Raw genomic sequence first — 23,038 nt, forward strand, 5'->3', positions numbered from 1 at the left:
CAATGTTAGGTTCAATTTCAGTGTGATAGTCTAACTTGCTGATGTACTATCATTTCTCCTTTTTCACATAGTGAAAACTCATTTTTGATTTTCTATTTTTTTTATGTTTTTGATTTTTCAATGTTTTTGTATTTTTGATGTTTGAGAAAGCAGTAAACTATTTACAAAATTCTTATGAAAAACCAGTTATTCAGGATTCCTCATCCCGTTGAGTTCGACTAAGTGTTCAAAGCGAGCTCGATCAAAAGCTTTTGTGTAAAGATCAGCAAGGTTATCTTCTGTGTCGACTCGATGTAATTCAATTAGTCGTTTTTCAGCACAATCCCGTATAAAGTGATGACGTATGTCAATATGTTTAGTTCTACTGTGCTTTACGGGATTGTTTGTGATTGATATAGTGGCATTATTATCTATCATAATAGGAGTACGAGTGAAATCCAAACCGTAATCGCGCATCTGCTGTTGAATCCAGAGAACCTGAGAGCAACAGCTACCCGCAGCAATATATTCAGCTTCACACGTAGAGGTAGACACACAGGATTGCTTCTTGCATTGCCAAGACACGATCCTGCCTCCTAAGAACTGACAACCACCAGTTGTAGACTTTCTGTTTGATTTGCATCCTCCAAAGTCTGAATCAGTGTAAGCAACGAACCTCAGATCACTATCAGTTGGATACCACAACCCTAGTTTAGGTTTCCCCTTCAAGTAACGAAGAATACGCTTCACTGCTTTCATATGTGACTCTTTCGGATTCGCTTGATATCTGGCACACAGACATACGGCAAACATGATGTCAGGTCTTGAAGCAGTCAAGTACATTAGAGAACCAATCATCGCCCGGTAATGAGTAGGATCAACATCTTTAGTGCTTTCATGATCTGGGCCGAGATTGTGGTTTTCACAAATGGGTGTGTTGCAAGTAGTGCAATCATTCATTTTGAACCGATCCAAAATGTCATACACATACTTCGTTTGATGGATAAACATCCCATCCTCCTTCTGTTCAACTTGTAATCCCAGAAAGTAAGACAGCTCACCCATAGCGCTCATTTCAAACTTGCTCTTCATCACCTGTTCAAACTCCTTACACATGTTCTCATCAGATGACCCAAAGATGATGTCATCTACGTATACCTGTACCAGCAGAAAATCTTCCTTCTTTCTCTTAATGAACAGTGTACTGTCAATCTGACCTCTTTCAAAACCATTCTTGAGCAGATGTGTAGACAGTGTCTCGTACCACGCCCTGGGAGCTTGATGTAACCCATACAAAGCCTTATCAAGTTTGTACACTCGATCTGGATAGTCTGGATCAACAAACCCTTCTGGTTGTGAGACATGCACCAGTTCTTGGACTTTTCCGTAAAGAAATGCACTCTTCACGTCAAGTTGGTAAACTTTGAAGCCCTTGAATGAAGCGAAAGCCAGAAACAAACGAATTGCCTCCAACCTTGCCACTGGTGCAAACACTTCATTGTAATCAATCCCTTCTTGCTGATTGAACCCTTTCACAACTAACCGAGCCTTGTTGCGCGTGACAATCCCTCTTTCATCCTTCTTGCACCTAAAAACCCATTTAGTGCCAATCTCTCTTTCACCTTTAGGAAGGTCCACTAACTCCCAAACCTTCAACTTCGCAAACTGGGCCAATTCCTCTTGCATAGCTTCAACCCATGAATTGTCTTTTAGAGCCATATGAATGTTTTTCGGCTCCTCTTGGGAAATAAAGCAACTATACAAGCACTCATTCACTATCCCAGTCTTCTCAATCGAACAAATAACCCAAAATTCGCTGCAATGCTTCTTCTTGTTTGAACACCTGCAGTAGGATCTCCAAGTATCATGTCAACTGGATGATCTCTATTTGCTCGTGTAGTAGCAACAACATCGACTTCCAGATTGTCACCCAGGTTTGAACCAACCTCCCCCTGAATATTCTGATTTGCAAATGGATTAATGAAATCCTCCCCCTGATTGGGTTCAGGTTCACTATCACTTGAATCAGGATCAGCAACACCATGGGAAGTTTCCGGAGCATCTGACATATCAACATTCGATCTAGGCATGAACTCGCCTTCATCGTCTTCACCAATCACTGTTTGAATCAGCTGAGAATCATCTGCATCAGAAACCTCAGGAATATCAAATGATTTAAAAACACTTTCATAATCATATAATATAGCAGGACCACTCGTTGATTGTTGAGGTTTGTAGGAAGTAATTTCCACATTGAAAACAACCTCAATTTTACCAGTTTTTAGATTAAAAACCCTTTTATTCGGTGTGCCAGGCACATAGCTTAGAAAATAGCCTTCGTCTGCCACCTCACCGAATTTTTGTTTATCTTTGTTTCGCACAATGGCGCAGGGTAATCCAAGTGGTTCAAAGCCTGTTAAGTTTGGTTTTTCGTTAAACATCAACTCATGACAAGTTTTGTTAAAACGTTTGACGGTTAAAACTTTGTTTAGGACGTAGCAAGCTGTATTCACAGCTTCTCCCCAGAAAAGAACTGGTAGCTTTGAATCTGAAAGCATCGTCCTAGCGGCTTCAATCAACGTCCTCTTTTTCCTCTCAGCGACTCCATTTTGTTGAGGAGTATAAGGAGCGGAATACTGATGTTCAATTCCCTTTCGAAGACAGTAGAGATCCAGAATACGATTCTTGAACTCCGTGCCATTATCACTCCTTATCCTCTTGATTCTTGCATCATGGACGTTTTCCAATTTTGTAAAAAGATCTATCAGCATCTCTGCTGTTTCATCCTTTGTACCTAAAAAGAAAACCCATGAATAACGTGAGTAATCATCAGTGACAACAAGACAGTAGTACTTTCCACCTATGCTCCTTACGTTCACTGGACCGAATAAATCCATGTGAAGTAATTCATAAGGGGCATTAATGGAATTTACTGTTTTAGACTTATGAGGTTTCTTGTGTTGTTTTCCCTTTTGACATGGAAGACATTTATCTTCCACTTGAAACCTCAGCAATGGAACTCCTTTCACTAGCTCATTTTTGATAATGTAATTCATTTTGCGGTAGTGAATATGAGCCATGCGTCTGTGCCACAACATAGATTCAGCTTCAGATGCTTTTGACAGTAAACACGCCACCGCAGCAGTTGGATCCTTGGCACCCATGTCCATGACATAAGTATCATTTTTCCTTGGTGCACGCATCACTATCCAATCGTCCGGAATAACCAAACCCGGTTTCAACACCAATGCCTCAGTATTTGTAAAATGGACCGAGTGACCCTTGTCGCAGACTTGTGACACGCTCATCAGATTGTGCTTCAGCTGCTCAACATAGTTCACTTTGTCCAAAGTGATCTTCCCATTCGTCACTTTTCCTCTTCCATTAATCCTACCACCTTTAGCACCAGCAAAATTAACATGTCCACCATCATATTCTTCAAATTCAGAAAACAACCTCGCATCCCCCGTCACGTGTCTGGAGCAGCCACTATCAACATACCATAAGTTGATAATCCTCCTTAGCAGCTCCTGCACACACCAACCAAAAGATTAGGTAGAGTGGGGGACCCAAGCCTTGATGGTCTTGGGTCGTCCAGATTCATCAACTACAGGAACATCCATCCAATGTCCATCACTCCTAACTGGAGTCTTGGATCTTGGACCTGTTGATGGAAATGGGGTTTGATTTCCATAAGGTCTCTGGTCCTGTGGGTTCCTATATGTGTTTGGACTATGTGACCTTTGAAATCTTGAGTTTTGATTCCAAGAAGCTTGATTGTTATAATTTCTAAAGCCATTGTTATAAAAAGTTCGACCACCATTATTTTGGTATCGATTTTGATATTGACCTTGACTTCTGAAACTATTTGAATTTTGGTTGTTCATTCTTGGTGAACTGCTTCTAGGTCTCTCATATCTGCCTGATGTAGATTCAGGCTGAAATCTTGGTTGATTTCTTTGAAAACGAGGAACTTGTGGAGTTCCTTTTTCAGCCTTATCTACACCACTAGCAACACCGTGTTGTTGCTTTGGAGCAGATTTCTTTGGAGAGTTAGACTCTCTTTCCTTTTTATCACCGTTCTTTTCTGGTGACTTCCCTCTTTGTTTCTCACTGACTTCTGCTTCAACCTTTTTGTTAGGACAGCAGCTGGCTACATGTCCCTTTGTGTAACATTTGAAGCACGATCTCCTTTTCGAAGACTTCTCACCTGAAGCCTTTGAACTAGATTCTGGTTTAGATGATGATGCTTTAGAAGGATTTTGATCAGTTTGCTTAATTTCATCTTTTTCTATGTTTTTGTTTTTAGCAAACTCTACATTTGATTCTTTTTCGATAACAGCTGTTTCGGTTTTCATATCACTTCCTTGGACAAAATTAACCTTTTTAACAAAAGTTTGATTATTGTTTTTAGAAGATGTATTTTTCTTTTTCAAAACAGGTTTGCTGTTATTTTCCTTCTTAGCATCATTATCTGCAAACACATCACCTTAACTGGATGTGAAACTACTTGGTGATGTTGACAAAAAGTCTGTGAACTCATCTTCATCAGGTAAGAAAGAATAGTCATGACTAAGAGGAGGTGGGACTTCATTAAAGCCCTGGAATCCCACACTTGTCTTGTCATTACTTTTCTTTAACCCACCCATCATATGTTTCATAACAAAAGTAGAATCTCTGAATTGACCTAACTTCTTTTCAAGTTCAACAATTTTAAGTTGTGCATCTGACAACTCTTTGTTTTTATCAGAAATCTCTTTTGTTTTCTCAGCCATCATGTCATGAGCTAAGTCAATGACTTGAAGTTTTTCATTTAGTTTGCAGGTTAAAGCCTCAATTTCAGCTTCATAGCCTTTTATCTTTTTCAAATATGATGACTCATTTCTTTTAGCAAAGAAATTTGATTCTTTTACGTTAGACATTTCACTCACAAGACTTTTGTTTTGATTAGACAATTTGTCAACTTCACCCTGCAGTTCACGACACTTTAAACAAACAGAAGTAGCAGAGTTACTTACCTCTCCTGTCGCTTTGTCTGAGTTGGCCAAGAGAGCAGCAAGTTGAGCTCCCATTCTTTTGATAATTTCATCTTTCTCATCAGCTTCCATTTCATGCTCAGACTCTGGCTTTTCCTCTTCAGCTTCTGTTGTCTGATCAACCTTCTTCACCTCAGCATCACTTTCTTTTTCAGCATCTGCTTTAGTTTCAGCTTCTTCAACTGGCATGATCTCTGCCATAAATGCTTGTGTAACATTCTCATCTTTTTCCAAGTGAATGCTCCAGTCATATGAACCTTCTCTTGCAGTAGAGATCAACGCCCTTGAGTTAGAGTTGTTCGATGAATTTCTATTGTTTGAACTCTGGCTCGAAGTCTCATGCTTTTGTTTCTGACACTCCCTAGCGAAGTGACCATAACTCTGACAGTTAAAGCACCTGACTTTTGCCTTGTCAAAACCAACATTCTTCCCCACAAACTTCCTTCCAGTTCTGTTCATGAACCTTTTCACACGTCTCGAAATCATGGCCATCTGCCATTGCAAATCCATTTCTTCTAAGTCATCTGGGTCAATCTGATCATAATCTTCATCTAACGTAGCAGGATCAGATATCTTCCCCTGAATGTAGTTCTCATACGAGGCAACAAAGGAAGCAAGTAGTGCAAGATGTTCTTCAGCAGACTTCACACTCATAGGCATTGACTTTACACTACTAGTTTGCTTTGAGGTTGATGTTCTCTTGACTCCTGTTGATCCTCCTGCAGCAGCTACAAAACACACATCACCATCTTCATTAACTGTAACCTGCTCATTATCACACGAAAGAAAAGCAGTGGCAGAGTCGCTAGAAGCATCATGAGTTGAAGAAGATGCAAGCCCATTGTAGATCCCTGGATCTTGAACCTGATCATATCCAGTGTCCTTCTTCTTCATGCTGAGCTCATAAGCTCTTAGCTTTCCAACAACTTCTTCCAGCTCCTTTGTTTCATAGTCAGCTTCTCCCTTTATCATGAGAGTGTAAATATCCCATTTAGCAGGCAGGGCATCTAGCAGCTTGTCATTTTTCTCTATGTCAGAATAGCAGTCTATATCATAATTATCCAGCTCTGACATCAGATGGTAGTATCGAGTAATGATGTCCTCAAGTGACTCATTCTTCATGTGCTTAAACATAGCAAACTGATTCTTCAGAAGATCAACTTTGTTCTTTTTGACATCAGGATTTCCTTCATATCTCTTCTCTAGAGCATCCCACATTTCCTTTGAAGTAGTGTACTTCTTAAAGGTATGTTTGATGCTATCAGGTAAAGACATCTTGATAGCAGCCAAGGCTCTCTTTTCAGCCTCATACATCTTTTTATCATTCTCCTGCATGTTCACATAAGCTGTCACACGAGGTCTGCCTTAAAAATCATGTGTAGGGTTTGTGTACCCGTCAACAATACAGATCCACATGCGAGTGTCCTGATATTCAATGAAGGATTGAAACCTATCCTTCCAAGTCAAGTAGTTTTCCACCTTCATCATCTTTGTTGGTTTGTTCGTAGTGCCAACCTCATGTTTCATCCTTAAGAGTTCGTTCAATTTAGTCATGTTCGACATTTTAACGTAAGCAGACTGGTAAAACCGTACAAATTGTGTCCGAAATCTGTTTTTACCAAATTATACCGTTAGACTCGTCTCGAGAATACGATTCCAATGATATATAATGTCGAAGACCTTTTTCCGGATTTTCCAGAGTCTTTTTTTTCCCTAAAAATCCAAGGATTCCAACGGTGCAAACGGTTTGTCCAAATGAGTTACGGATAGTTTTCTAAACGCGAAACAGTGAAATTTTTCTGACGCAAGCCAACAAATATTCCACCCAGTTCGAAATGGTTCGAAATACGTATGCTTATCCGTAATGGTCAGTATTGATCCGAAATGACCACCTTCAAGTCCGTAATGCACTATTTTGATCCGTAATGATACTCTCTGGTCCGAAATCAAACACCTTCTGGTCCGAAATCAAGCAGAAATGGTCCGAAATCAAGCCTAACTGGTCCGAAATTCAACTAATTAATCCGAAATGGAACAGTTCAATCCGAAATGCAATCAGAAGATCCGTAATGGTCCGTAATTGCTTGTTTTCTGTCCAAAATGGAAGAAATCTGGTCCGAAATTGATCAGAAATGCAAGATTTCTATCAGTAATGGTCCGGAATTCAAGTATTTTGATCAGTAACAATCCGAAATGCTTAAATCCTATCCGAAATCTGCAGCAGAACACGAACACAGCTTCTGAAAACTCCAAAAACACCGATTTTTCTGCAAAAGCGATTCTGAACCAAGCCAATCAAGAGCCGAATGCTCTGATACCAATTGTAAGTCCCGTAACGCGTGCGGATCGTAACAGAATCGTCGATCTAACCTAGAGTGCGGAATCCCCTAGATTAGATTTCACAGAAAACGAGTAGAACAAGAATCACTTCAAACCCGATCTTTATTGATTATCTTCGTAACGATTACAATCAATCAAGATCCTAATTCGTCCAAGCCGTTGTCTTTCACGAATTCTCTCAAGTGATTAAGGTGATTAGATGATTAACCTAAACCCTAATGCTAAGCTTTGTTTATATAGGACAAAGCTTTGCATATGGGCTAGGTCATGGGCAAGGCCCATTTCGCAAACCCTCCCCCATATGTGGGTTTGGTTTTGCCCAAACACCCTTACTTCACTATTACAAACTATTACAAAGCTAAACCCGCTAACTGTTTATTGTTTTACTAATTACAAGATATCCAAAGACCAAATCTAAGCTGTTGTCACAAAACATGCACCAACAGAGTACAAGTTGTTTGATAAATATAAAACTATATTTATTTTAATAAAAGAATTCGTATTGTTCGATACTTGAAATAAATATATAAACTATATTTATTTTTATAAAAACGAATTCGTGTCGTTGAACATTTCAAATAAATATATAAACTATTTATTTTCACTAAAAGGAGGTCGGGTTATTCGATGTTGAAACAATTATATATAATCTATTTTACAAAAAGGATTCGTGTAGTTGTATATTCGAAAGAAATATAAAAATATAGGAACCATATTTATAAAATAATCCGTGTTTCGAAAGTCGTAAGGTGTCGTCGAAAGCGAAACACATTTGTATATGTATTCAGTTGATAGTTTCGTTCGTTTTATTTTACGGGTTTTCTCGAAAAAAAACGGGCAGAGTTTCCTCTGTTTTTGGATGCCCCGACAACACAGTTGTCGTTATTTTATAAAAATTCAATCAACCATGTAATAGTATAACCAATCTATATAATATTTTTGTCGAGTATATCAAATGTAAACAAATCTCAAATTAAGTCGGTTCGAGCTTGTTAGTCACGAAATAAATAAAGACTGTATAACAACGTAAATAAATAAAACGCATCGCTAATTCTTTACCAGTCTTCGTGTCGAAAAGCTGAGTTGACCGAGTCGACTCACCGAGTTGACTTGGTTTGACCGAGTCAACCCAAACCGCTTTACACCCGACCCGTGCCGACTGACTCGAACCCAACCGTCGACTGAGTTGACTCGGTTTGACCGAGTCAAACCGAGTTGAGCCAACATTAGCCCGAACACCGAACCCGAGCCGCACCGAACCACTATCCAGATTCTGACCGGGACCTGTGCTTGAACCGTAGTGAATCCGAAAAAAAAAATCATTAGCCGCTTATGAAAATCGTCTCTATCATCAACAGTAGCCAATATAAACAAAATCATCATCATCACTTTCAGATTCAGTTTGCAAGAAGCAAGGAAAATGGAAGGTGATTACCGGAATATTCGTCGGACCGAGACAAGGACCGCCGGTCCGAGTCAAGGACCACCGGTCCGAGAAGCAACCATCGCCGCACTCCACTGCCACCGCCGCTCACGGCGGTGCTGCTCCTTCTCCGGCGCTTTCTCTCTCTCGTTTCTCTCTCCTCTCCCGAGCTCTCTCTCTCTGCTCCCCGTGAAGCCCTGCCGCACCACCACCGGTTAATGGTGGTGGTGCTCCGATTTGAAACAGGAAAAGAAAGGGGGTGAGTGTTGGTTGCCAGTTAACCGGTACCGGCCGGTTGTTTCATCGAGGGTGAGAGGGGGTGGGGTTGACAGGTGTGGTTGGAGGTGTTTGAGGGAGATGGTGGTTCTAGTGTTTGATTCCTTTTGTAGGAAGGTTATGTGTGTGTTTGTCTGTAGTGTATGTAATTCGAGAGAGATGGGAAAATAGATAGGATAGTTTACTGAGTTGTATATGTATAGATTGAGTTAGAGAGAGGCAGATTTATGTCTGTGATTGTTTTATTTCTTTGTGGGTTGAGAAGGAATATAACCATAGGTTGCTATTTATAAGCAAATTTGGGTCTTGTGGGTTTTCATTGTATGTTATGTATTCTAATTACATTCAGGTTAGAAATTATATCCTATGAAACAAAATCTTTTGTATAGATTTTAGTTAGATTTTGTAGATCTTGACAAGATCTTGGTAAGATTTACAAGAAAGTCTTGTAGTGAATATATATTATATGCAGGTTTAGGCTTGCGGGTTTTGGGCTTGGGCCCAGGGCCCACAAGCCCATCTCATGCGTAATTGGCTCGTAATTCCTACGAAACCCGTTGTCAAAACCCGAACTCCGTTTAACGTTAAAGGATAAAATTTATGTATTAAAATACATACAATACGGTCGGTAGTCGCTGTTTGTGCGTTTAGTTGTCGGTTGAGTAAAAAGCGCGTAAAATTATATCGTCACCGTCTTTACTCCGTTTTTCGAACCGGTTCCGACTGTAGTCACTAAAATTTGATTACGAAGCTAATATATCGTAAAAATTTACTATTTTTCGGCGTTGTCAGTCTTTCACACGGTTTCAGTTTGTTGTCGCATAATATTCATCAGATTTCCCATAAATCACCACACGCGCACTGTATAGCTGATCAAACGTTCCTGGGCACTCCAAAGGCTTAATTAAGTTAATTCGCGATGTAAACACTATTTATTATTGCGTTAATTATTTGTTAATCATGTAATTAAGATCCGTAAATTACCGGTTGTCACATTCTCCCCCTGTTACAGAAATTTGGTCCTCGAAATTTAGACTACGTTATCTCTTCAGAATTGTGTTTCAAAAGTTGATGTCAAGGGAAACAAGATGTATAGATACTGCCACTAGTGTGACTAAGTTAACAGGATCCAACAATGAACAGGAACTTCGACCAATCGAATTCCACATGAACGTTTATAACATGTAAACGAGTTCTAGAAGCAATAACATCCACTGGATGAACTTTGAATCAACAATCTCAAATATAATTGTTTGCATGAAGCGCTCGATCGTGATCAGCACAAGCTGCAAGTTATACCGACGCCTCAAGGTGTCGTAATGAAACAATTCAATAATATCAGTGATCGAACAAGTACCACCTGTGTTTTGCATGAAACGATCGATCATGATTAGCCCAAGCTACAAGTTTATACCAACACCACAAGGTGTCGTAGTGATTTAAACAATCCAATAATAGCGGTGATCAAACAAATTCACCGTGTTTGAAGTCAAATGAATGCGCAGTAAAGGGAATATGAAGGTTTGTTTCAAATGACATGATAGAATTTTTAATTGAAAATGAAACATCAAAGAAATAATGTTCTCGATCGAGGATGAAGAAGCAATGAATATCGCAAAACATTCGATCGATGTTGAAAGGACCATTAGGAGGTACACCAGAATATGAAATGAATTTTGTGTACCCTTGTCTTATCACACGACTGTGTTAAGACTGTTTTAGTTATGATAAATCAAAGCGGATTTAAAGCAATCAATAAGTAAATATTTAAATCCGTGCATGAGATGCCTAAAGGAGTTTAGCGCAAGCTTCAAATAAATGAGAGATACCACCACGAGGTGTCAAAATCAACAAACAATTTAGTGGAGTCGAATGTCAAACAAGTTTACTTCGACTCGGAACAAATAAAACATTTGTTAAAACGAATTTTGAATATGATGCCCTCAATACATCACATGATGCTCTGAAGTGAATATGTGTAATGGACTAGATCAAACAATTGAACTTGGTTTTAGCGCAATCCGACAAAAATATATATGTTCCAAAAAGGAAATTTCAGCATAGTGACGACGAAAACCATGTGTGAAACTTGAAGAGAAAAGAAAATTTCAAGAGAATGTGTTGACTTGATAACAAAGGGGCCAACAATTTCGATAATGCGGGTCATTCGAATCACAAATCGATAATTAGATTTAGCGAAGCAATATTTGAACTTTAATGAAACGCTTATTCGAAACGAAACCACATGCGTAGCAAACGATGCATGTGTAACATATAAATTTTCCAACAAATGAAGCAATTAGTGTTCGCTATACTGAAAGAAATGATCGTGACACAATGATCATTAAGAGGAGTAGAGATACGAAAATCTACTCAGTAAGTGTGAAAGTCGAAATTTCAACAAAAGAAATTTGGGGAGTTTACCTGGGGTTTCGTGTGACGACCAATTCTTGGTGACATTACCATGGAATGTCGAACATATCGTATTCATCGTTAACCGAGGTAGGGGGATGTGGAGACATACGTCTTTCCCTTGGAGTGATTCGTGTCGTTGCGGGATCGCGTGACAAGTTTCCGTTTCCTGGCCGTTAGTTCTCCTGTTGACAGGAATCTAGCGTCGTCGTTGAATTGCGCCATCGCGTCTTTTCAAAGGCCTCGCCTCGATAGTCGTATGTGACGTAGTTCAACCTCCGTTGATGTAAGCTTAAGTTTCACGTATACCTGTGCACTAGCGTCGTGTGCCACGTAGAAGGTGATGTACCCCGACATTCGTTGACGTAAAAATTGAGTTCCATGTATTCTCGTGCGCTAGCGTTTTGTTATGCGTAGGCTGCCTGCTCGGGAAGTTAAAATATCATAGACAATGTGGATAATAGTATGTACCCGAGTTAATATTCGCGGTTCCTATGTGATGACCATGCACAAATAATCGATCATATACTCAGATAAGCATGTTAGTCACCAATAAGCAATCAAGTAATTCCCCTAGTCTCACTAGTCTATCCTCCCAGCCTCTCAGACTGAACTTCCTAGTCCCACTAGACTATCTTCCCAGCCTCTCAGACCGAACTTCCTAGTCCCACTAGACTATCCTCCCAGCCTCTCAGACTGAATCTCCTAGTCCCACTAGACTATCCTCCCAGCCTCTCAGACTGAATTCCCTTTTTCCGAAGGTCTTAAATGCATGTTTCCTAAACTCTCAGAGTGTTGTGTACTGTATGTAATCGTTTTATGCACCGGGTATGAAACACCATAATAGCGTATGTTTGAAAACAATATTTTGACTGCTTGTTTTTCGGCAACGGTTGGAGACCGTATTCGAGTACTAGGCGTTCTGTATGTGTTCCATGTCTCAATGATCTAACTCCCCAGGGGGAAAGGTGAGGTTAGAGCCTAGGTATCACAACAGAAACCTAATTCGCTGTAACCTATAGCTCTGATACCAATCTGTCACACCCGAAATATCAGAGCATTGGCGTGACTGGACTGGTATCTTCATTGCACAGCGGAAGCAAAATAAGATAAGACTTCTAGAAATTGAACGCCAACTAAGTACTCGACTCCACGTGGTTCCCCTATTCCAACCGTGCCTTGGCTTTGAAAAGCAACCTGAGAAAGAACATGCGAAAAAGTCAACATAAAGTTGAGCGAGTCCATAGTTTGTTTGTAAAAGATTTGAAATAAATCTTTTGAGTTGTGAAAGATTTGAAATAACCCTTTTGAGTTGAGAAAGATTTGAAATAAATCTTTGGAATAACCGGTTTTTGAAGTAGTATTGAGAAAACGAATCAAAAGTCATTTTCTTGCCAAGTTATATGGAAACGTTGTGTTTGTAACACATTATGTTCATAAAAACCATGTATTTGTAAAGTCTTGTATTTGTAATGTTCGCATAACCGTCAATACCCACCCTGACTTTGACTCCATACCCGCATAATCCTATGCTTTGAATTTTGTATAAAACATGGTATTTAATTTGTATGAACAAGTATTTTTCCGTAAGTATAAAATCCCTGGTATGTAGCAATTAAGGAAATAAAGAGATCACCAATGGTTTGCAAGGCCATTGATATGTGTGAGGTGCAAGTAGGAAGACTCAAACCTAGCAGATTTATGCGTCGGGCACAAAGTCACCCCGAGGTCCTGTTTGGGCCTGAGGCTGGGCTCGCTACACCCAAATAAATCTACCGCTCCTGTCCCTCGGTCCTACCCTGAGGATTAATGGCCTCAAGTTTCCGCCTACCCACTCACATGATCTAAGCAGTAAACCCTCGTTAAGCTAACCATACCATGTATAAAAATGTCTGTAAGTGTCTGAAGTCATTGTACATGTACTTTACCCCAGTCTCTAAGACTGATCCTTCCTCAATCTTATCACCGGATGATCCCATCCCTAGTCATGAAAATCATTCACCTTTCGATAATACGCATTTGTTTTGTAAAAACCGGTATGTTTAGTATAAACCTTTCGTAAATCATTTGAGTTCCTCGAAATCCCTTCGTAATATGATTTAGAAATACGAGTCTTGCGTTTGTTCAAAACTTTGTATGCTTTTTTGCAAAACGTGCATGTCTTTCCACCCTGAAAACATTTACAAAAACGTAAACAGTAAAAAGTGGGGGTTATGGACTCACCTGAATATTCCTGTGCAAAGCTAGCTAAATACGACTTTGTGATGTCGTTCCCAAGACGAGACTCGCTAGCGTGCATTCTACAATATTCCTAACATGGAATATCTAAATAAGTTTCTAAATAACGCAGTAACTAAACTACGTGTCATCGAGCTCTACCGAATCGTTAATCGAACGATTCAACGGTAAGTAGTTAACTTATCGGAAATGATTAAGTCATATTTGATAAGTATCGTTTTATTGTCGATAATAATCAATAAGTCTTGAAAAGACTTGATTCTCGAGATATTTTAAAAATAAGTAAATATTCATATCAAAATATATTAATATATTGATATGTTCGCGTTAGTCGTCTTGAGATGTCGTACGTGTATGTATCGAATATTCGTATGAAAATAATATATAACAACTCATATTATCCGATGCGTCTCGTATGATAAGTATTGAAATATGTGTATATGCCGTTTAGGCGTATAAAATAAATATGAAAAGTTATATTTATTTTATAAAAGAAACGTCGAGTTGTTGGACGTTTAAAAATAAATATATACTATATTTATGGTTATAAACGAGTACAAGTCGTTTGATAAATATAAAACTATATTTATTTTAATAAAAGAATTCGTATTGTTCGATACTTGAAATAAATATATAAACTATATTTATTTTTATAAAAACGAATTCGTGTCGTTGAACATTTCGAATAAATATATAAACTATTTATTTTCGCTAAAAGGAGGTCAGGTTATTCGATGTTGAAACAATTATATATAATCTATTTTACAAAAAGGATTCGTGTAGTTGTATATTCGAAAGAAATATAAAAATATAGGAACCATATTTATAAAATAATCCGTGTTTCGAAAGTCGTAAGGTGTCGTCGAAAGCGAAACACATTTGTATATGTATTCAGTTGATAGTTTCGTTCGTTTTATTTTACGGGTTTTCTTGAAAAAAACGGGCAGAGTTTCCTCTGTTTTTGGATGCCCCGACAACACAGTTGTCGTTATTTTATAAAAATTCAATCAACCATGTAATAGTATAACCAATCTATATAAGATTTTTGTCGAGTATATCAAATGTAAACAAATCTCAAATTAAGTCGGTTCGAGCTCGTTAGTCACGAAATAAATAAAGACTGTATAACAACGTAAATAAATAAAACGCATCGCTAATTCTTTACCAGTCTTCGTGTCGAAAAACTGAGTTGACCAAGTCGACTCACCGAGTTGACTTGGTTTGACCGAGTCAACCCAAACCGCTTTACACCCGACCCGTGCCGACTGACTCGAACCCAACCATCGACTGAGTTGACTCGGTTTGACCGAGTCAAACCGAGTTGAGCCAACATTAGCCCGAACACCGAACCCGAGCCGCACCGAACTACTATCCAGATTCTGACCGGGACCTGTGCTTGAACTGTAGTGAATCCGAAAAAAAAAATAATTAGCCGCTTATGAACATCGTCTCTATCATCAACAGTAGCCAACATAAACAAAATCATCATCATCACTTTCAGTTTGCAAGAAGCAAGGAGAATGGAAGGTGATTACCGGAATATTCGTCGGACCGAGACAAGGACCGCCGGTCCGAGTCAAGGACCACCGGTCCGAGAAGCAACCATCGCCGCACTCCACCGCCGCTCACGGCGGTGCTGCTCCTTCTCCAGCGCTTTCTCTCTCTCGTTTCTCTCTCCTCTCCCGAGCTCCCTCTCTCTCTGCTCCCCGTGAAGCCCGCCGCACCACCACCGGTTAATGGTGGTGGTGATCCAATTTGAAACAGGAAAAGAAAGGGGGTGAGTGTTGGTTGCCAGTTAACCGGTACCGGCCGGTTGTTTCATCGAGGGTGAGAGGGGGTGGGGTTGACAGGTGTGGTTGGAGGTGTTTGAGGGAGATGGTGGTTCTAGTGTTTGATTCCTTTTGTAGGAAGGTTATGTGTGTGTTTGTCTGTAGTGTATGTAATTCGAGAGAGATGGGAAAATAGATAGGATAGTTTACTGAGTTGTATATGTATAGATTGAGTTAGAGAGAGGCAGACTTATGTCTGTGATTGTTTTATTTCTTTGTGGGTTGAGAAGGAGTATAACCATAGGTTGCTATTTATAAGCAAATTTGGGTCTTGTGGGTTTTCATTGTATTGTATGTTATGTATTCTAATTACATTCTGGTTAGAAATTATATCCTATGAAACAAAATCTTTTGTATAGATTTTAGTTAGATTTTGTAGATCTTGACAAGATCTTGGTAAGATTTACAAGAAAGTCTTGTAGTGAATATATATTATATGCAGGTTTAGGCTTGCGGGTTTTGGGCTTGGGCCCAGGGCCCACAAGCCCATTTCATGCGTAATTGGCTCGTAATTCCTACGAAACCGGTTGTCAAAACCCGAACTCCGTTTAATGTTAAAGGATAAAATTTATGTATTAAAATACATACAATACGGTCGGTAGTCGCTGTTTGTGCGTTTAGTTGTCGGTTGAGTAAAAAGCGCGTAAAATTATATCGTCACCGTCTTTACTCCGTTTTTCGAACCGGTTCCGACTGTAGTCACTAAAATTTGATTACGAAGCTAATATATCATAAAAATTTACTATTTGTCGGCGTTGTCAGTCTTTCGCACGGTTTCAGTTTGTTGTCGCATAATATTCATCAGATTTCCCATAAATCACCACACGCGCACTGTATAGCTGATCAAACGTTCCTGGGCACTCCAAAGGCTTAATTAAGTTAATTCGCGATGTAAACACTATTTATTATTGCGTTAATTATTTGTTAATCATGTAATTAAGATCCGTAAATTACCGGTTGTCACAGTTAAGAAGTTTGTTGAGAAATTTGGTGATGAATCTGATTCCACAAAGTCAGAGGAGCCACAGTTTGAGGTTAAAGAAGAAAACTCAGTGCCTCTAATGGATGATGTTAATTTTCCACCATTGAGGGCTGAGAATTTTAAATCAAAAGTTGGTAAGGTTGAGATCTCGGATCAATTCTATTCTGAGAAGAAAGAATTTGATGTTGAGAAAGTGTTTAATGGAAATGTTAAAAAGATTTTTGGAAAAATGGTCGAGGGAAAGGCTAAAGGGGTAAAAGACTTTTATGAAACAAAGAAAGCAACTTATTACCCAAGTGAAGTTGAGGAGGAAACATCCAAGTTTGGTCAGGCTTGGATGGCAGTTTTTCACAAGTAAAATCCTGACTTGCCGGAGTTCCCAAGTTTGTAATCGCGGAGCATGAATCAGCATCATTCTTAACAAGTTTGTTTTGAGAATAACTGAAAATTGTTAAAATTTTACAGGTTGTGGACTTGCCAGAACTCCCAGGGTGGTAAGTGTGGAGTAGGAATCAACATCTTTCTTGAGAAATTCATATTTGTGAAATTTCGTCCTACATTTGGTATTTTCATGATTTTGTCATATTGTTACAAATGGTAAGGCTGAAAGATAAACCTACAAGTGGTTGACAAGAGGTTTGTTCTTATAAGCAGTTAATCAAGGTCATTAGGTTGAACTTGATTTAACTATCATTCAAATGATTGGAAAACAATGTGATGAATTGAACCCCATCCTACAAGTGGTAAAATCAACAAAACTTATTTTCCGGAAAAACCATTTTGATTAAAACAAACTTAAGTGTTTTGAAATCATAATGGGAAAATAGTTTGTTGTCAGGGGGAGTTCTGATTATTTATGCCAAGTGTATGAAGAATTGAAGTAATTCACATCAGTTTGTCAAGTTTGTACAGTTTATTTTCAAATTTTCCCAGAAAATCAAAATTGAGATATATTTTGATTTTAGGGGGAGTAAAAATTTTTAGAAATTTCGAAAATTTGAAAAATTCAAAAACATGATAAAATCTGAAAAAGCTAAAAACATTGAAAAATTCAAAATGAATTTTGTTGTGAAAAGAGGAAATGATAGTACATCAATGGACTATCACAACATGCTAAAGAATTGGAAAGTCAAATGTGATAAACAATCTCATTGTGGATGTGCCAGTAGGTTTTTGCACATTCAGTAAATTGTTTTTGAGATATAAATCTAAATTTCAAACTTGCTTATCTCGTGGGGAACATTTCTTGGATATATGGGTAACCCCTAAATCTTGTTTGAAAGGTCCCTCTTTTTGAGATACTAGGTCTTTATACTCAGTGATATATGGGTATTATCCCGGGACTTCTGAGTTTGCGGAAGCAATGGCCTAGTTCCCATATAATATTTTTTGCTTGCTGGAAATATAGCGCTACCCTCAGTACAAAAATGATGAAACATTGAAAAAATGCTAATCATGTGCTGTTGAAGAAAAGATTCTCTAAAGGGAACACACCAAAAGACGAGCCGTCATCTCTTTGCTGAACGGAAGTTCTGACCTGAGCTCTCACGGTTTCGCATTTAACCCTTTACAGATATCATCTAGGTATATTCACCTGTAAGACCGAACATTGGGATCGGGATACGAGAGTATATTCAAGTGGTGGGACACGCGATTAAGTTTTAAGTTCTTAAAACACTAATTCGTATCTCGAAACAGTTGAACTTTGTGTGAAAATTTCAGTGGACCAGTATACTGACAATCTAAGTGAATTGTTTAGAACATAAAATGTTTAAAGCTTAACGGTGTTAGTGATTTGTCTCAAAAACTGATATGATCCTCTTACATAAACTCACAAAATATTGTTTGTAAACATTTCTTTACTGCATTTCTTTATAGAAATCCAAAAAGATTTGAGTGTGTTTTAGCATAAAATTTTGAAAAAAATTCAAAAATATTTTCGACAACTGGTGTTGAAGAGCTGATTTTCAAAATTCCGAGTGCTAAACATGATGATCATCTTGTGAGGGGGAGTCTGTGTTTTAAAACAATACTATTTTGAATATTTGCTTACAAGTGTTTCATCAGATATTAACTTTGTTAAATCATTCTGAATAAATTTGAGGGGGAGTTTGGATATATAAATTTGTCAAATTTTAAATTTGTGAAATTTATTGTGAGGTAGAGAATGTGCAGGAGATCCAGGTTCCAGATCCTAATTTTAAGTGTTTGAAAGCCAGGTTCCGATACTTGAGGACTCTGTGATTTAAGCAAGAGCCAAGTAAAGTTCCTGGAGCTAAATTTCACGCAAGCTGATCATGCAGATGAACTTAAGGAATCAAGAGATCTGATCAAAAGAATTAGAAAGCTTGAAATCCAGATTGTGATTCTGATTCTTTAATGATCAAAATCCGAGGTGAGATTATTTGTTCGAAGGTTATCTGTTGGTTCTGATGAAGAGAGAGAGAAAAGATTAAAGAAGTTTTACACTGTCAGATACTTCAGAAAGAGCAGACAGACTGATAAAGACTGAAGACGTTGAAGACTCGACACTTAAGACTCGTCAACATCCGAGGGGGAGTCTGTTGGTGCATACGTCTGTCGACTTCGTCTTGATTCGAGTCTTGTATTGTTCAGGGCACGAAGTTCGAGAAATCGGGTCAAAAAGTTATTTCCGCATGAAACAGCTAATTTCGCATGAAGAGGTCTTCAGGGTAATTCCGTACGGAATTAGCTAATTTCGCTTGAGATGTAATTCCGTGTGAATCAGTTGGTGCGGATTTAGACTGCCTATAAATAGGACTCTGTAATTTCGTTTGAGTAAGGGTTGTGTATGTGTGTTTCCGGAGCCGAAGTGTCGTTTCGCTGTAAAACTTTGTCAGGTTAATCAGAAAGACATTTAATGTGAATATCTAGCTGAATCAAACTCGATATGCCTGTTTCCGCCTTTCATATTGAGTAGGACACCTCTGAACGACTCGTTTCGGGTCCGTATACGATCCTACACTATTTAATTCCGACACTTTGACGAGGGTCTACTAGAGTTTGAATTGGAAACTTACCGTCAAGATGTGGATCTCACTCTTAACTTGATGGCATAATTTCGTGCAAAATTGAATAAGCGGACTGAGAGTCATTCACCAAATTATGGGTTTCACGCCTATTTTGGTGAAATCATCTCATTTGTATAATACGAGTGTCTTCAACTCTTCAACGGATATTTTAATTAATATTTAAAAAAATATTTTAATGTATTTTTTTATAATATTTAAAAAATATAACAGGTTTAATTAATTTTATAAAAAATATTTCATATAACATTTATTAATTAATTTTTATCCTATTTGAAAAATATAACAATTTTAATGTATTTTGTATTAACAATTGTATAATAATTTAACAGAAAAAAATATAACATTTAACAAAAATATATATCGTTCGTATCTGATCAGTTTTGTACGAAACTTCAGGGTAAGCGGGTATCTTGTCAATCAATGACTCTTGCAACGGTGGCTCGTCACTCAATGACTCTTGCACGGGTGGATCGTCACACAATGACTCTTGCACGTAAGAAGGGTGACTAAGGTCTCCTTGTACTGCCGTGGGACCACTAACGAAAACGTTATTGCCATATTCTTCATGTCCGTACGAGGGAACGTAACCGGTGTCACGGCCCCCGACCTGGTTTGACCCGTTTCAGGAGCCGCGGGACAGGAATCCCGTGGTATTTAATTTAGGCGACAGCGGAAGTCTTTTTAAAACAGGATCTTTTAATAATTCAAACTGCCCGTTTCATAACTTAGGGATAAATTCCCGAAATTTACAATAATGTGATTTCTCAGGGAAATCTTTATTTTCAAAACATGTTCATTTATTTATTTACATTGAGCCACTTTTCTAAGCTGGGAGTGCTCCACGGCACTTTTCTTTGCTCATACCAGATCACCTGAAACATGTTTGAAAAAGTTTTGTCAGCGGGGAAATACTGAGTGAATCATTCATTTTACTGAAAACGACACATTTGTTATAATCTACAGTATTAAGGGGAATTACAATGTTTCTGATATTAAACCAACTACCCACAGTATTTGTCACTCGACCATCCATTGGCTAGCCCATTTGTCCAATGGTGTCTGTGACTGTGGTCAGATCACCCCTTGGCCACCCGTTTGTCCAAGTGTGACGGGAAACAAGTAATGTATACAAAACCCCACATACCGTCTGTAATTTGGTGATTACAAAGACTTAATCCCTGTAATTATAACTTTGAAAATAACTTGGAGTTTTGTAAAACAGTTGACTCACAAACTGTGAGAAAAGAGTTTATAAAAGAGGAATGACTCACATTGCAGATTTACGAGCAGAGTATAAGCTTTACTGATTAACCTTCTAACCTAATAACAATGCACACACAAACGGGATTAGTAACTAATTCAGTAGTTACGTCAATTCACGAGATTAAACCCTCACAACTATTATCAAGTGCGATACTTAACAATTCAATGGATTCACAACGAATGACAGAGCATAGTCCGAATTCGAACAGCACTCAAACATTCAAGTCGAAATCACAATGAATAACAAAGTACAAGCTCAATTTGAGCAGCACTCGGACAATTGTTGGATAGTTATAATCGATCGGACGTTGAATTGTAATAGCGATCGAGTTATTACCCTGATTGCGGCAGCACCTCGTGATCGTGTGTGTGTTTATTGTGGTATTACAGCTATAATTCGACGTACACAGGGACAATTTACGTCGTTTCAACTTCAACAGTTAAGTGCCAAGGTCGGCTATTTATAGCAAGTTTTGGGGCTCCCTTACGGACCGTATGCCCTGACCCTTACGGTCCGTAAGCTAAGCAGTCTAATTATAGGCTGCCTAGGCTCGGGACTAGCCTTGGTGAATCAATGGAATTGGCCAATCAGAACAATCCATCATTTTTTAGATAACTATTCAACTAGGGTTTGCCCCCCTCGAGTTTTAGGGGCCCTGATCCTAATTCCGATCATTCTGAAAATTTTAGGGCTAGTGCAGAATCACTTGGGTGTCTTAATTAGGATTTTCTTATTGACTAATTATTGTCCTAATTATTGATTTTAGTGGCAGTTGTTACATCCTCCCCACCATGAGAAAAATCTCGTCCTCGAGATTTACTGAAATAGATGAGGGTACTTTCGCTTCATCTCTGATTCCAGTTCCCAAGTATATTCTGGTCCTCTTCTGGATTCCCATTTGACTTTTACTAGCACTAGTCGCTTATGTTTGAGAAACTTGATTTTCCTATCTTCGATATGTAGTGGTTTCTCTATGAATTTCAGCTTTTCATTTACCTCTATATCTTGAAGAGGTACTACCAGGGATTCGTCTGATAGACATTTCTTGAGATTGGATACATGAAACACATCATGTACTCCACTGAGCACGACCCCGTGTGCAGAAGCGTATCTGTACTATCAAGATTTCCTCAGATTCTGCGAATCTTAGAGTTGACCAAGGCCCCGTGTCCGCTGGGCACGCCCCCGTGGTGGGTGATAGAAGCTTCTACAACTTTGTATTTTCTGCTGACACTTGGGCACCCCCCCCCCCCCCCCCCGCCGTGCTCATTGAGCACGGGGCGTGTTCAGCCTTCTGTTCTCTTATTTTTGCTTGGGAAGATGCTGTCAGGGGGGGTCGGGCATGCCACGTTTGTTCCTTTTCTTGTATTTATGTTAGATTTAGCTGCCTTTTTGCTTCTTTTGTTCATTTGAGCTCATCTAATCCTGAAAATACAAAAGGAAGACAAAAACACACATTTTCCAACATTAGTACTAAAAAAGGGTTAGTTTTATGCCACAATTGATGTAATTTATATGTTGCATTTTGTATACATCATATACCCCCACACTTGAATCTTTGCTTGTCCTCAAGCAAAACTCTTTATAATGTGGCTTTTCACTCCCAAATGGAATGGGTAGAAGAGAAGGTTTTTGGGCTTGTCATAGAGTGTCGGGATTCCAAGATTTTTATTAGGTTTTATTTTTATTTTACTTACAATCCTATTCGTCATGATTTATTTAAAAACATTCATAAGATAAACTACTTATTAGGGCATAACATGCCTTTTTAAAATTCCATTTATATACAAGTTCACATACCTCACGGGGGATCACTCAACACTCGGCCGAAGATGTATTTTAGTGAATCACTCGAGAGCGGCATGGAACTTACTCCTACCATAAGCTTGCCAAGCAATCAATCCTCCTCCCTTTTTAACTATATACCTTTGTAAATATCAAGAGGACTTTTAGGGTGAAGGGTTAGGCTTGGGTTAAAGGTAGGTGGTTGGGTTAGTGGTTAGTAGAAAAAGGGCGAAAGGCGTAAAAGGCGTCGGTTTTCGTAAGACTTTTTTATTTTTCATAACTTTTTATTTTGATGAAGCATTTCTTTCAAACAGAGTTCTTTTTGATAAACTTGTTTGTTTATTTCTTTTGGCTTCATCATTATCATTTTTTTATAAGGAAGTCATAAGAAAAACCGAGCTTTGTTACTATAATAAAGAGT

This window comes from Helianthus annuus, chromosome 15 (genome assembly GCF_002127325.2).
Source record: "Helianthus annuus cultivar XRQ/B chromosome 15, HanXRQr2.0-SUNRISE, whole genome shotgun sequence".
Taxonomy (NCBI): domain Eukaryota; kingdom Viridiplantae; phylum Streptophyta; class Magnoliopsida; order Asterales; family Asteraceae; genus Helianthus; species Helianthus annuus.